Source organism: Ixodes scapularis, unplaced genomic scaffold (genome assembly GCF_016920785.2).
Source record: "Ixodes scapularis isolate PalLabHiFi unplaced genomic scaffold, ASM1692078v2 PGA_scaffold13__105_contigs__length_92229423, whole genome shotgun sequence".
Classification (NCBI taxonomy): domain Eukaryota; kingdom Metazoa; phylum Arthropoda; class Arachnida; order Ixodida; family Ixodidae; genus Ixodes; species Ixodes scapularis.
Window position 1 is genome coordinate 2,300,309 of NW_024609839.1, and position 15,311 is coordinate 2,315,619.

General features: G+C 46.0%; 1 long non-coding RNA gene and 1 pseudogene across 1 annotated transcript in view; both read right to left on the bottom strand.

Annotated features, from left to right (window-relative positions):
- Positions 1–15,311, bottom strand: part of LOC121835503 — a 76,154-nt pseudogene that overhangs the window by 12,607 nt on the left and 48,236 nt on the right.
- Positions 8,081–15,311, bottom strand: part of LOC120845773 — a 30,925-nt gene continuing 23,694 nt past the window's right edge. Inside the window, exon 4 of the long non-coding RNA XR_006077626.1 lies at positions 8,081–8,679. This is a non-coding gene — a long non-coding RNA (uncharacterized LOC120845773). The remainder of the gene's footprint in view (positions 8,680–15,311) is intronic.

A 15,311-nucleotide genomic window follows, 5' to 3' on the forward strand; every position in this document is an offset into this window, starting at 1 on the left:
TGCAAGGACCGTGATGACCTGTGAGTGTGAGGACCGTGAGGACCTGTGTGAGTGTGAGGACCGTGAGGGGCTGTGAGTGTGAGGACCGTGAGGAGCTGTGAGTGGGAGGACCTGTGAGTGCGAGGACCGTGATGGCCTGTGAGTGTGAGGACCGTGAGGACCTGTGTGAGTGTGAGGACTGTGAGGAGCTGTGAGTGGGAGGACCGTGAGGAGCTGTGAGTGGGAGGACCTGTGAGTGCGGGGATCGTGATGACCTGTGAGTGTGAGGACCGCGAGGACCTGTGTGAGTGTGAGGACCGTGAGGAGCTGTTAGTGTGAGGACCGTGAGGAGCTGTTAGTGGGAGGACCTGTGAGTGCGAGGACTGTGATGACCTGTGAGTGTGAGGACCGTGAGGAGCTGTGAGTGCGAGGACCGTGATGACCTGTGAGTGCGAAGACCGTGATGACCTGTGAGTGTGAGGACCGTGAGGACCTGTGAGTTGGATGACCTGTGAGTGATTACCTGTGAGTCTAATGACTCGCGAGGGCCTGTGAGCGTGATGACCGTGATGACCTGTGAGCGTGATGACCGTGATGACCTGCGAGCGTGACGACCGTGATGATGACGGAGAGTGAGTTTTGGTTTTGTGTTGAACCGTGAGGGTGAGTCCTGCCCAAGTAGCACGGGGAGCTCGGCCGAAGGATGGCCATATCCCCATGGCCGAGCCATTTTTCATCGGCCATTGCCCGGCCAAAGAGGTCGGTGCCGACCTCGTTATGGTCCCTCGGCATAAGAAAGGCCCACCTGCCCGGGCTTTGGGAGGGCCGGGCCCCATGGCCGAGCACCCCTGGCTCAGGCATCGGCTGGGCACCAATGGCCGGGCACCGGCAGAAGACTAAGGGCCAAGGGCGGTATTGGGTCGGCCACCGAGCTGGCATGGTGGCATTGGCAGAACACCAGTGGCCGAGGGCGGATTTGGGTCGGCCACCAACCTGAAATCGTGGCACCGGCAGAACACCAGTGGCCGAGGGTGGATTTGGGTCGGCCACCGAGATGATATCGATGGCACTGGCAAAACACCAGTGGCCGAGGGCGGTTTTGGGTCGGCCACCGAGATGATATCGTGGCACCGGCAGAACACCAGTGGCCGAGGGCGGATTTGGGTCGGCCACCGAGATGATATCGATGGCACTGGCAAAACACCAGTGGCCGAGGGCGGATTTGGGTCGGCCACCGAGATGATATCGATGGCACTGGCAAAACACCAGTGGCCGAGGGCGGTTTTGGGTCGGCCACCGAGATGATATCGATGGCACTGGCAAAACACCAGTGGCCGAGGGCGGATTTGGGTCGGCCACCGAGATGATATCGTGGCACTGGCAAAACACCAGTGGCCGAGGGCGGATTTGGGTCGGCCACCTACCTGAAATCCTGGCACCAGCAGGACCCCAATGGCCGATGGCGGCTTTGGGTCGGCCACCGAGATGATATCGTGGCACCGGCAGGACGCCAGTGGCCGAGGGTGGCTTTGGGTCGGCCACCGACCTGGGATCCTGGCACCGGCAGAACACCAGTGGCCGAGGGCGGTTTTGGGTTGGTCACCAACCTGAGATTGTGGTACCAGCAGAACGCCATTGGCCGAGGGCGGCTTTCGGTCGGCCGCCGAATTGAGTGTGGCACCGGCAGGATGCCAGTGGCCGGCAATGGCATTGGGTTGACAGCCAAGCTGGTATGGTGTCCATAGAAAAAACTTGGCAAAGATGGTTAGCCCAATGACTCTCACTAGAGGCCACGCTCAAGGTCTGTTCATACTTGCAAGACGCAGTGGTTGCGTGACTGCATTTTGGTCACCGAGAGACGGTGATGATCGCAAAAGCGACTGGTTTGGAGTTGAAACCGCTCGCTTTTGCGACAAAAAAGCAGTCGCGCGACCACCAGATTTTGGAAGTGTGAATGCGCCTTTAGGGACTCCACTCCCCGATTGTCTTGTGGCACCGCCAGAAGATTGAGTGAGACCGCTCTGCCATGAACCGCTTCAACATTTCTGGACGACGGAAAGCTGTCCTTGAAATTCTAAGTAAAGCTCCAAATAATTTGAATACAATAATTTTAATCCATAAGATGGCCTAAGTGTTGTTACTCTGGAGCATAGCTTATTTAGTGTCGCTCATGTTCCCCTAACCAGTGGATTGCAGGTTGCCTGTTGGCCTATTCAATTTCTTGTCATGCAGCTGGCCTCCTCTGTTTGGGGGGGGGGGGGGGCTACAGAAACACACCCTAATTCATGGCAGGAGCCAACAAAAATATGTAAATTTATTTCAAGTGAAAAATAAACAAGTGAACAGGGAATCCTATTTGGCAAGTACACATTAACAGTAAGCAAAGGACGGATATGTAATACTCTTTCAAGGAGCAATGACAGTCAAACTTCAGGGAATAACATTACCTAGCATTCCTTCATGTGTGCTTTGTTGAAAGTGATGAGATCTGATCATTTTGTTTCACACACTTGCTTCTGTTCTGTTGGGAATATGTGGAAGAGCGTCCTCCGGTACAAGCCCGTGCCATTGACTGCACTACGGTGCTATTTGGTAACCGGATGTGCCTATATGCATTTTTCTCATGAGCACATGCCGTTGGCATTAGATCCTACAAGAATGACATCACCCTCAGCAGCTCCTGCCATCTAAACACAGTAAATGTTTAAAGTTGGAAAGATTGCTTGCCCCGATTTCCAGCAACCAGGACCCTGGTTAGGAGCAAGAGTATAGGGCTAGACACATCTTTCGTTAGTCTTGCCTGGCAATAGGTTGTTCGAAAACACCATGAACTGTGCTGTCGAAGGCCGAAGCTGCTTTGTCCTGACCCTAGTTGACCTAAACCCGTTGTCACATCAAGAGAAATGTTTGCACATTATTCAGGAACTATGTTTTGTAGGTATGTGTGTACAGTCAAACCCGACTATATTGAACCCGTTTACTTGGAATTATTTCTTATATTGAAAAACTTTTGTGCACAGTAATGTTACAGCGATAATATATATCAACAATTACGGTTACATTGAACAAAAATAGCAGCCACTACCGATACATCGAACTGCCAAGAGTGCCGTTTTGCTCTGCAAGCTTGCTTTCCCCCAATGTTTGCGGCCGCATTGGGGGAAAGCCAGCTTGAAGAGCACGCTGGCTTCTTTTTTGTGGGCGGACGCATTGACTTAACACCTCTAAGAAAGAAGGCCGTAGCGCTCCGAGTGGTTACATCACAATGTCGGAGAAGGAAGGCCATGGTGCAACTACATAAAAAAAAAATATCACATCGTCGTGAAAAACATTTTTCTTGTCAAGCGGCACGGTGGGGTTTGTGCGCGTTTATCCGACATTAATATGTCTTAAAAGTGCTGTCTTGTACAATTTATTATATATATATAATATAAATGTAATATACAATGTGCTACCAAGGTTGAAAGTACCAATTTTATATTCATGATTACCCCTATAACCGCGGGACTATGTGCAGTCCCGCAGCTCCCCACAACTTTCGAATGAACCAGTTCGGTGAGACATTTTCATCTTCCCTCCAACGGCTCCGATTCTGGTAAATGTATGTTGTGTGCGAGCTGCAGACTGTCTGAAAAGGAACGCTGGGACTTTCAGAAGGAAAGAGAATGGAAAAAAATCAAGTCATCGCCACGGGGAGCGCACACGAGCAAGAGATGGGCCGACAACGTTAAGCCTCCCACACTGCTCCGCTGCTCTCGTGTGAGGTTCTTTTGATCCTTGTTCCCGACGTTTTTCTGTCGTCACCGCAGTCTCGGGTAGTTTTTGTGTTCGCTTGATACTACGGCATTTATGTGGATTCGCGGAACAAGTCCTGCTACTGTTTGAGTGACGTGTGTGGAAACTAGCCAACAATGACACTGGTTGATTATCGATAGACCTCTCGAGATCTCGACTAAGAGGGACTTCTTGGAGCTTGTCTTCAAATGTTTTCGTGCCAGATATTGTGGGACATATGGATACGATCGACAGGTGAGAAACAACTTATTTACGGGCTTTCTTGGTCATGTGGGACGCAAGTAAGTGCTGCAGTCTTTCTTTTAAAATTTTGTGATAGAGCGGAATTTTGTTCTTTGTCGCTATCCGTGTACAGTGGCGTCGACATTTGTAAATATGCGTTGTAACATTCTAGTTTTCACTGGAAGGTGAATGACAAGTTTGTGCGATCATACAAAATGCATTTTTTGTGGTTTCGTGTTTGCTGATACTAATGTCATTTTATTGCCTTTACCGCATTTATACCAGGACCTTAACTGTATTACGGCAATAGTATTATTGTATACAAAAGAAGTTATATTTTGTTTACATGATTGTAAGTGACCCTTCTCTAGCTGTGTCCACGTTGACTACGTCCACCTGATCTTTAACTGATCTGTTTTGCTGTGTCCACTCACTGCGTGTCTCACAATTTTGTTGAAGCGTTGCTGTATAAATTATGCATTCCTACAACAATTGCGTGACTCAATGTTTTCAACTTAAAACAATCACTTTGTATAGGCGTCTTACACGCATACTTCGTGCCATTTTGTACCGATTATTTAGCGATGTAATGCTTTGCCCGTGAAATACAATGTTTTCTAGACCCATTGTTATGGGCAGCTTTCATTTTAGCTAACAAATCACGCTTATGTGACTAAAACCGCGTTACAACAATCGACCCACGCGCGTTGCCTTCGCTTCGACGTGCGCCCCCGATGGCCTTCATTTGAGACGTCACGAGAGGAGCGCTACGGCCTTCTCTTCTGGGAGGTGTTGGTCGACCGCCCGGAACAAAAAAAAAAATCTCTTTTGCGCAGGGAGCAGGGGGAGGGCGCTCCATGGTTCCTCTTCCCACTCCGTCCACAAAAGAGAATACTGCCTTTTCTTCCGAGAAGGTTGAGGCGGCCGCCCGGAAAAAAAAAAGCCAGCTTGCTCTGCTAGCTGGCTTTCCCCCAACGCAGCTGCCTGCCTTAGGGGAAAGCCAACTTGCAAAGCGAAACGGAAGCTCTGCAGGTGCTACTGCTCGGACGTGCTCCGTGCTCTCGGCATAGTTCGGCCCTAATGTGCGAATATAGAAGGCAGCGGCCTCAATTTCGGAGTCCATCGATAGCGTAGAAAAATATTGTTATTGCGGATGCAATGAAGAAAAAGCAGCAGAAGATGCAAGACTATTTCATTGTGTAATATTTCAGCAGAAAGTGGATTTTTGAGAGTCAAATTCATTAATACTTCTAATTGAATAACCCGCTATATCGAACTGGCAGACGTTTTCTTGCGAGTTTGATGTAAACGAGTTTGACGTATAGTGGGTTTTGAGTTCAAAACGAATTTAAAGTGAATATTTTTTTCTGTTGAATAGTTTTGAATTTAATATTGTTATAGTTTTTACAAGCCTTCCACTACTGTACGATACTTAAATAGAAACCCTGCAGGTTGCTGCCGAGATTTCACTTGTACTCTCCTAAGTCCTTATTTTAATACGTACCTCATATTTATAAACTGCGGCATCTGAACAAGAAATTTGTTGCAGATATTCTAGTCAAGAGGATTTTTAAATCTGCTCGTTATAGGCAAATATTTTGTATTCAATATAAAGTATGAAAAAAAAAAAAGGAGCATGAATGATGAACGTATGTTCTCAAGGCCTCTTTTGCCTAACCCAGACATTGTTTCTCAAAATTAATGAACTTCTAATTGCAAGTTTTAGAATGTGTCCAAATTTGTGCGTTTCAAAGAAATGGCATCGTCGTAATGCGCCAATCCAGACAAGGTCTAGGCTTGGCACATGCGCACTGGTGACGACGCTATTTTTGCTTCCGCAAGGCTTTTGGGTACTCTAGCCTATAATTGCCTAAAACTATTACTTAAGGTATTCACATCAAACTTGATCACATCAGTCATGCTCGTGAATGCAAGTGACAACCTAGCTTTTCATAATCTACACCTTTTTGTGTCTAGAAATTTAGTTTTTTATCCAAAAGTGTTTTTTGTATTCCTTCATACACAAACTCATCTCTGTTACGTCACAGTGCGGTGGTGGCGCTTCGGGCACAATTCCGGTCTGGGGCTGTGGGCGGAAGTCCCCGTGCGAGACGTGTATTCCTGCGTTGTTTTGAAAGGAACCTGACAAAAACCCGCTTTCTCGTCAAAACATCACGACTGGGGCTGTACTAAAAGAGTCTAGAAAGGTTTGAAGGTTAGTTTTCATGTGCTCGGTTCGTCCGAGAACGTGGATATGTGCCGTGAAAAGGGAAAACCAGATGCCGTCGGACCACATCTGCTTGGGCGGGAAGCACTTCGGGTTGAATTCACGAATACTGGTGGTCATCAATTTATTCTTTTGTTCCCACATGAATGCCAAAAAACCGTCATGTTGTACCGACCATTGTATAATGACTATGTTCAGTGCGTCTTCAAGTTCAAACGGCCGCCTGATCATTCGAACTATCGTCTGCTGTCTCAGACAATTCTGCTTGTCTGCTCTTTTAGAAGACACCGGCCCGAACATCAAATGTTGATGCCGTACTTGCGATAAGAAGTAAGTGCAGCCCTCAAAAGACTTAAATTTGAAACTTGGTAAGCAGGCTTCATGTAAACAGTAGATACAAAAAGATGTTCATCATTGTTACCAGTGGCCATCACCAACTTGTTATGCCTAATTCACTTGGTCCGATTCTGCTTGCGATTTTCAGTATCGGCGTCGACCATCTCAGCTACGGTTCACGCTGTTGCAGCCCGAGTGACTTCGCGACTGAAAATTGCGAGCGAAATCTCATCATGCGAATCAGGCTTTAGCGTACATTCTGCGGCGTCCACGCGGAATGAATCGCCGCATGCCACATTATTCACGCGAAGTTTTGCGGTGTAACGAGCCTCGGTAATCTCCCTGAGGCCGCTCAAGTAGTCAGGCATCGCAAAAACGACGTAGAATCACCAATTCGAACGCCAAAAAGGGCAGGGGGACTCACACCGACAACGACAACATCGCATTCCAATGGTTTGTTTATGGGCGACGGCGAGCTTCTCGCCCACACTCCATCGCGCATGCGCGGCGCCAGTGGCGCTACAGTTTGTAAATATGAACTGGTGTAAACTATAATTTAGGGAATGACATATAAAATATCAAGCAAATAAAAAAATGTCAACCATTTACCTACTACTCAGTTTCATCTGAAATGACCCAATACCATGGTGTTAAGAGAGTTCAGCCTTCAGTTGTGTGGTGTAAACATCAGCCAGTGTGCAACGGTATTACAAATACCAGAGTCACCACTTGCGCGAAGGCATGATGTTGCTCCAATGACACTGCCTAGCTTTCTGCTTCTTCGTCCATTTATCATTTTCTTTTTAGACACAGCCTGCTATTGTTTTACCCTCGCCATGCCCGCCATCGATTGGGGCATAAAATTCATAATGTTTCCTGTTCATATGTTCGTTATACCTTACAATACAACACAGACCATGCTACAGGCCACACAAGTCAACTCAATGTAGTGACCTCGGAGAGAGGCGCTGTGATGCGTTGTCACTTGATGCGCTAAGTTGCCCGAGACAGCTGGCAACGGCCGCTACAATCCATTGCACTTACAAACGGAGTATAGTGACTTCTAGATAAATTATTTGAATCATTTTGTCAACTCCCTACATGCACTAAAATACTACTTCGAGAAATTAGCACAGTTGAGAGCAACCAACCAAGCACAGCACCCCGAGGACTGATGCACCACAAAGTTCAGTTTCCATAGGCACTACCAGACACATCACAGATAAAAAAAAATATAAATAAAAAAACATTTTTTTGTATGATGCTTTGTGGTGCCTGGGAGATAATGCGACCAACTATGGCCACTGTGGATACGGTGCTCGAGTAACCACTAGTTGTTGAGACACAGCACCTCCAACAGAAATTGACTGCAACAGACTCGGCAAAACCGTTATTTCTTTATTTTAAGACAATAGAATACAACAGGTCTTGGTGGTGGATTCTGAATTACATGTTTCTAAGTGTTCAATAACGAAAATGAAAAAAAAAAATTGAGGATGACAATATCTTTGAATTCTCACAAAAAAATTATTTGACTTTTTCTATATTTAAAAAAAACTTCTGAGCATGCATAAAAATATTTACGTTTCGGGATGTTTTATTACCCTGTGGAGCTCGAAGATATGTTAATGCGCAATTGGGAAAATCATATTTCCACCTCCTCAGACGCAATTTATTTTAACAAAAACATTGAAGGTCTTTTTGTAAAAGTAGGTCTATTCCATTGCAAGGACATATTTTGCTAGCTCCTATAAAATCTTAATTGAAAACAAAAAATAGGCACGACATTATTGTCCTATCTTAACATGTTGCCCCATTTGTTTTTATCGCCTTCCTTGTTTCTGTTAGACTCTACACATTGGCCGGTTCCCCAATTCCCCATTCTTGGGTCAGGCTCTGTTGATGCACTGTTTAGTTAAATTAAACTATTATTGCTACATGAAAGTTTTATGAGTCTGTGCTTTGTCGGACACATGTCTATATTTCCTGTTTACAGTGTAACAGTTACACTTGCGGCTCACCCGGACCGTGTCGCTTGCTCCAGTGCCGCTACAAGTCATGCCTTCATAGTGCCTTGTTTGGAAGACTTCAATGTCATGGGTGCCTTGCGACCACGGCTTCTAGAAAAAAAACAAAAAAACACACAATTAATTGCCTGCACGCAGAACACCAAAGAAAAAAATCAAACCTCTGGGTATCTAATGCCTGTCAAGAATATCAATGTAACCTGTGCTTTAGTGCACATTTTATATACTCTGTGCATTAGTTGTAATATGGGGAAGAGAGCAGATGCTGTACAGAGATGTTGTCCACCTAAAGTAGGTTTAAAGTATGTCCCTTACATCTATCACTTGCTTCATGCAGTTAAGCATGTTATGTACGAACCAAGATTGAATATGATATTCAGTCAATTTCCGTGCAAACGACATAAACAATCACGTGCCTCTGTCAAGTGGCAAATTTGAATGCAAGCTCTGCTAGGTACATATATATGTCTCGTCTGGTTGAAATTAATCACAGGAGCTCACTCTTAAGAGACATTGCACAATTTCAGGTTGTCCGAGCCACGCAGCTTGCTCCACCTTACGTATCATTGCGCAGCATGTTAGTAACATGACAGCCTCCTTGTCAACGCTAAAGTCATTTTCCTCGTTTGAGGTTTTTTGGCAATGCTTATTCCACAGCCTACAGCCCTAAAACTTGAATCTCTATCATATTGAGGGCTATATCACTCAGCTTGCATCCACCCCCTTCTACAGGCTGCAACCACAGAGGCATAACATAAACAGATCCAGTCCCTATAACACCAAAAAATATTGAACGGTTCCAATTGCATTGCTGCATCAATAGACCCATTTTCTGAAAGTCCACACAAGGCACACTAGATCTTGTAAAGAGGTACAGTAGCACAGCCAAAAATAATTTACGTCCCCACTCACCCCTCCCAATATTAATTAGCACAGTACGCTGTGTAATAATACGCTACTTTCCACTTACAGTATGGGTGCATGTTCTGGTGTAAGTCATCGCACCAGTAATAGGCAAAATAAAATTGCCCATAAAACTGCATATCGCGTGGAACCTTGATTATGCATTTCCAGTTTATTCAACGTCCTGCATTTTACTATAATTTAGCGCAGGTTTGTCAAAGTGCTGTAATTATTGTCGTTTTGGGTAATACGACTCCGGGTTCATTATTTGACACTTTCGCGCGTTCCCATAAATGTTGTATAATGAATGTTCCACTGCATACGGTCTAAACTTCCAAGGGGGAGGGGGGGTACTGAAGTTTCATGAGTAAAGCACTGCGGATGCGCCAAATGCCCAAGAACTACCCACGGTTATGCCCAGTGAACTGGCAGGTGCGGATAAAAATAAATTAGATTTGGCGGATTGTGAATTGGATGCAGATGTCATGGGCTACAGGCGCGGATATCCGTGGGTCCGGATCTATATTTTTGTCGAGGGGGCTCTCAAGCGTGAGTTATCGCAGAGCGAAGGGAATAAGTGAGTAATTCTACAAAGTGCATTATGGAATGTTTGGCAGGAAAAAAATTACTCTCTCAGAAAAGGAGTGCCAATTTGGGAGAAAATATTTCTTTACACTAAGACCTGAGTCTTATCAGAGATTGGTTTAGAGTGTTCTGCGTCACCAAACCTGCTGTCCCTACAAAAAATAAAGAATGTAGGGGCATCAATTGCCTTGGGAAAGTGTGTTCTTGTCTGGCACGAAAAGAGTGGAAAACATTCTTTGGGCAAAGGAAACTCAAAACGTACAAGCCACAAAAAAGTAGAAGCCCCAGTCGTGTAATCGCGTCTTACCACGCATATACCAGTGCTTCTCTGCAAAGAGTGACCGCCTTTCCTCGCACACTTTTTTTTTATTTTTTAAAGGGACACTGACAGGGTATTTATGCTCGCCAAGGTTTTTAGTTGTACGTGACATATGAGAGCTCAACTACCCAGGACAGAATTTGCGGCTCAAAATTCGGTTTCTTTCCGCCCAAAAACCGCCGATCAAGAACTGGCCGGTTCGAGTCTCGCTCACTCTCCTTTCCGCGGTCACGGGCCGTTTTCTAAGGTATCGATGCGACCACCAAATTTAATCAAAGTCGTGGGTCACTGAAGGCACACACTCAATATTAAAAATAGAAAAAAAATATGAAACCCATTTTTTGTGGCTTCTAAAAAGCTGTAAATACGTTGATTGATAAAAAAAGTTCCACAGACAACCGGAAGCATTCTGTGCGTTCGTCGTTTCGCGTATCGTGGGACTCGCGGGGACGGCGATGGCAGCGGACGACAGGCATGGGACCTCTATTTCAGAACTGTCGTTTGCGGTACCGGCGAATTCTGTCTACCGTTAAAAGAGAAATTTGGGACTGATCAAAAGAATTGGTATTCATCCCGTACGACACGCCCGGCCACCAAGCAGATTTGCACGAAGACGTCGCCGAGCCGTCGCTCCCTTCTCGTGGCTGAAGACATCGCTCGCGCAAACGTCAAGCACGACGTGTCTACTTCGAGTTGAATATGCACGCGTACGATTTCTTTACTACGTGCGAATGTCCCCAAAGCGTGGTGCTTCCCGACTTCGACCCGGGAGTGCTTTTGCTAGAGAAAAATCGACAGCAAACTTTCCAACTTACAGTTTACCGGCTGAATTATTACTAAGAAAAGAGATCCACCAGAAGTGAGATGTGCCAGTAGCTCAGTGGGAAAGACGTCCGGTTCACACGCGTTAGGTCTGGGATCGATCCCTCGTGTAGCTCTATTTTTTCTTTTTTTTAACATTTTCCGATGTTTACATATCTTTTTCTTTTTTTTTTACAATCATCACTGAAGAAACAAACAAAAGTTGTGGACGATACTTCGCTTAATTAAATGGTATGGGATTTCCGTTTTGACACCTGCGAACTCAATGTAATCACTTTCCACAAAATACGAGGAGCATATAAATCAGGCAGCGTCCGCTTTCCGAGGTGCCCGTATATGTTCTACAGGAATTTCAGCCAGCCATTGGTCCCGATCCCGTTGATCTTTCGGAAACTCTGTCGCACAATGCCACTTTTTTTCGGATGCAGGACATGTGAGCCAGCTCTTCACGCAACATCTTGGGTGTATTCTTTTCGGAGCCGATCATGGAAATTCACCACGGGCACCTACTACTCATCCTCCAACTCCTCAATGTACAAAACAACTCATCTTGGAGTACAAAACAACGAGCGGAACAAACATAACTGCAAAAGAATCGCACGGCGAGCAGTTCCCGCACGCCGCATAGCACACCGCATGTCGTGTCGTCTGCTATGGAGAGGAGAAAACAAAAACAAAAACGCACGGTCGGGTGTAGCCACGTGACTTCCGCCACTCACTCTCTTCTCTCCACTTCTCCGACCTCCGTCGGGTTTCGGTTTCGATTTCGAGCAGTTGCGTCTTTTGGCTATATTAAACAAATACGCTACTCTGTTGCAAAATATTAATTGGGTAGTCCTCCGACACCATAATGAAGTGCCTGGCAAAAAATAAAAAAAAATTTTGGGGGCTGTCAGTGTCCCTTTAACTTAAAAGGGACCTTCAAAAAAGAAAATGTAGGAGGGACACGCAGGTAAAAAACAAATTTAACATGAACAAAAAAAATTTTTTTTAGAGGCTGGTACACATGTACAGCACAGAGCTGATGAACCTAATTTAGCACTAATTCACCACTGTATCACTGGTGTAGGACAAATGTAAGACTGCATAAACAAGATCAGCATTACAGTATAGACTACTTATAACGTAACCACTTATAGTGCAGGACCGGGTATAACGCGACTTTTTTATTTAAACCACCAGTTCGCCTCCCATAGAACGCCATGTAATTACATACCACTTAAAATGCAGGCGCGAAGGGAAATACTGGTTATAGTGCGGTTTCTGGAACAGCGCGCCGATTGCCCTGCGCAGCCAGCACGCTTCCCTGTGCGACACTAGATAATGGCGCTAGCCTGGCTAGCCGAAAGCGGCACTCGCGGGGCAAAGAGGTTGCTCGAAGTCGTGGCTCCAAGAAGCGAAGAGAGAGGCTTCAGTTGCCATACCGACGAAGGGACGCACGCACGTGTCGCTCACGTGCGTGCGTTGGAAACAACCGCAACGACAGACCAATTGCAGGTTGGGGAGAACTGTTAGAGCGCGTTGCATGTCAGTCGCGGGCCGGCATCTATCCGCAAACATGGCGTCGGTTGCGATCGTTCCACGCAAAAGCACTATCCTTGACTGTGAATTTTTGTTGTGTGCCGCTATGATAACCCAGCACGTACTAGAAGGGGAGATCCACCTACTCGTGCGGCAATGTCGTGGCGGCACTCTCAAGACGGCAGAAACGCCCGTGTCGTTGTGTTTGTTTACTTCGACTACAGTGGTGCTTTCTAAGCATTTGTGTTTTTGAACATCGCCCGGATTTCTTATCTGGAGCATTTCACGCCTGTGCTAAAGTTGAAGGTATTACTGGCGCGTACCGTATAAAGGATGCTAATTTTCACGCGTCTTCATCACCGGAAAAAAGTGATTAGGGTTAGCAATTCTAACGCTTGCAACGTCCGTCCGCAACCAGCGACGCCGTTAAAAGGCTGCGCCAGGCAAAAGTCGCTCATTTCTTTCAAAATTGACACACTTAAAAGAGAAGTGTACTAGTCTGGTGAAATAAAGACTCCTCTTCGACTAACATAAAATAAATTTTTTTTTTTTAAGGTAAGTTGTCTTATGGCATGTATTTTGGCCTGAAAAATTGATGTTTTCATTATAACGCGGTACCGCTTATAGTGCAGATTTTCGCGACTCCCGCGTTTTACGTTATATGCGGTCTACACTGTATTCCCAGGTCTTGACTAATAGCCCTAATGTAGAGCTGTGGTTGTATGTGTAAACAGGCCTTACATAATATCTTTTTTTCACTATTACCTTGAAGGTTTCACAACTGCGGTGATGCGATTGGCCTAACCCGTTTTGGAGCACCTTTCGGAGCAGCCAAAACAGTGTTTTGGAGCAGCAAAAGTGGCCTTTGCAGCAGCCAAGACAGTGTTTTGGAGCAGCAAAAGTGGCTTTTGGAGCAGCCAAAACAGTGTTTTGGAGCAGCAGAGGTGACTTTTGGAGCAGGTATTCTTAGAAAAAAAATATTTGTTTTAAGTGCTGGACAAACGAAGGGCACTTTGCTCGCCGCAATAAGCAAACTATGGTCAAGCTAGACCACCTGGGAGTCTCAACGTGTAACTGAAATACCAATGACATGACAGATTTTGCAGTGCTTCAGGTAAATTATACACACATATGTAACTGCTGAAGATAAATAAGAACCAAACTGCACATAATAAAATTTATTTGAAAATGATCAGCTTACAAGTAAATATCACAGCAGTAGGTTGACTAGTTATATAATATAATGAAAGGAAGCAGTCTCCGACTGATGAAACGCGTAACTACTGCAGAGCAATGCGAAATTGTACACAAGACAAACGTTCATTACGAGTCTTAGCGCGTGCTTTTCTTTTCGCTTTTTGAAACTTTCTGAAAGGCTGCTCCAAGCCTCGCTTTGCCTTCGGCTAGAAATGAATGTCAACTTTCAATGTCTCCAAAGAGACATTGAGACATCCCATAAGTGTACAATGCTGTAGGCGTTGCCGAGCGATTCCGAAAAACCGCTTGCCGCCGTTTCACTGGTTCCCGACGAGCCAGATTTTCGTCAAAAGTAAGCAAACGTAAAACAATGAATTGCAAGCGTCCCAGCAGGTGCTTCTCTTGTACAATCATATTCGCATGCACCTGAGGGCAACTTCGGCAAGCTTGCAGTTGCACGTGCTTCGTCGCGTGAGCGGAGATAGCTGTTCGACCGAAACCATGCTACTCCGCTTCAGTGCCAACTGGTTCCCAAAACTGTATGCAAGATGCAACTGTCCAGGATACAACAAAAACGTCCAGCGGCACGTGCTTGATAGGCAGGCAAACAAGGTACGTACTAAACACACACAAAAAAAGAGAACCTGAGCGCATCGATGCAAGACATCGCGAGTAAGGGTCAAAAAGCTTTTGGAGCGCTTTGTGCAACGACTGAACTCGAGACAAACAGGCACGCTCTGTGAGTTCAGCGTGCATACATTGCCTTCTTTGCTTTAGATCACTTCTCTCCACCCACCTTCTGCCGTGGGAGATTTTTTACGTATCAGGGTCCCTCTCGAAAAAAAACCTACCAAGAGAAACCTAAATAATCATTACTTCGACAGAGCAAACTGAGTAAAAGAGGGATTTTTGTAGTAGCGTAAGATTTAAAAATGCAAAGGAATTTCGGTGAACACGCCGCGAACATGCGGCAGTCCTTAAATTTCAGTTTAGAAAGCGCCACATCTGCAGCGACGTGCGGATGGCAACGCCCGACGTTGCGCCACCACGGTGACTGGCAGGCAGACACAAAATATAGTTTTCCATCAGCCGTTCTTTTGAGGAGCGAGTGCTTCAGCTCACAAAGTAACTCCTCCCACCGCGCAAAAACGTGCTTTCGTTTCACAGTATGACGGCATGGCTGGCCTGGTACCCGGTACGCTACTGTCGGAGCATCCACACATGCCCGCGTTTATCTTTGAAAAAAAAAGTCAGCCGCGTGAACCGCAGCGCGTGCAGCGTCATTCGCTCCCTAACACACAACACTTTGTGTGTTGGGGAGCAAATGACGCTGCACGCGCTGCGGTTCACGCGGCTGACCGAAGTTGTTTTGTTTTCT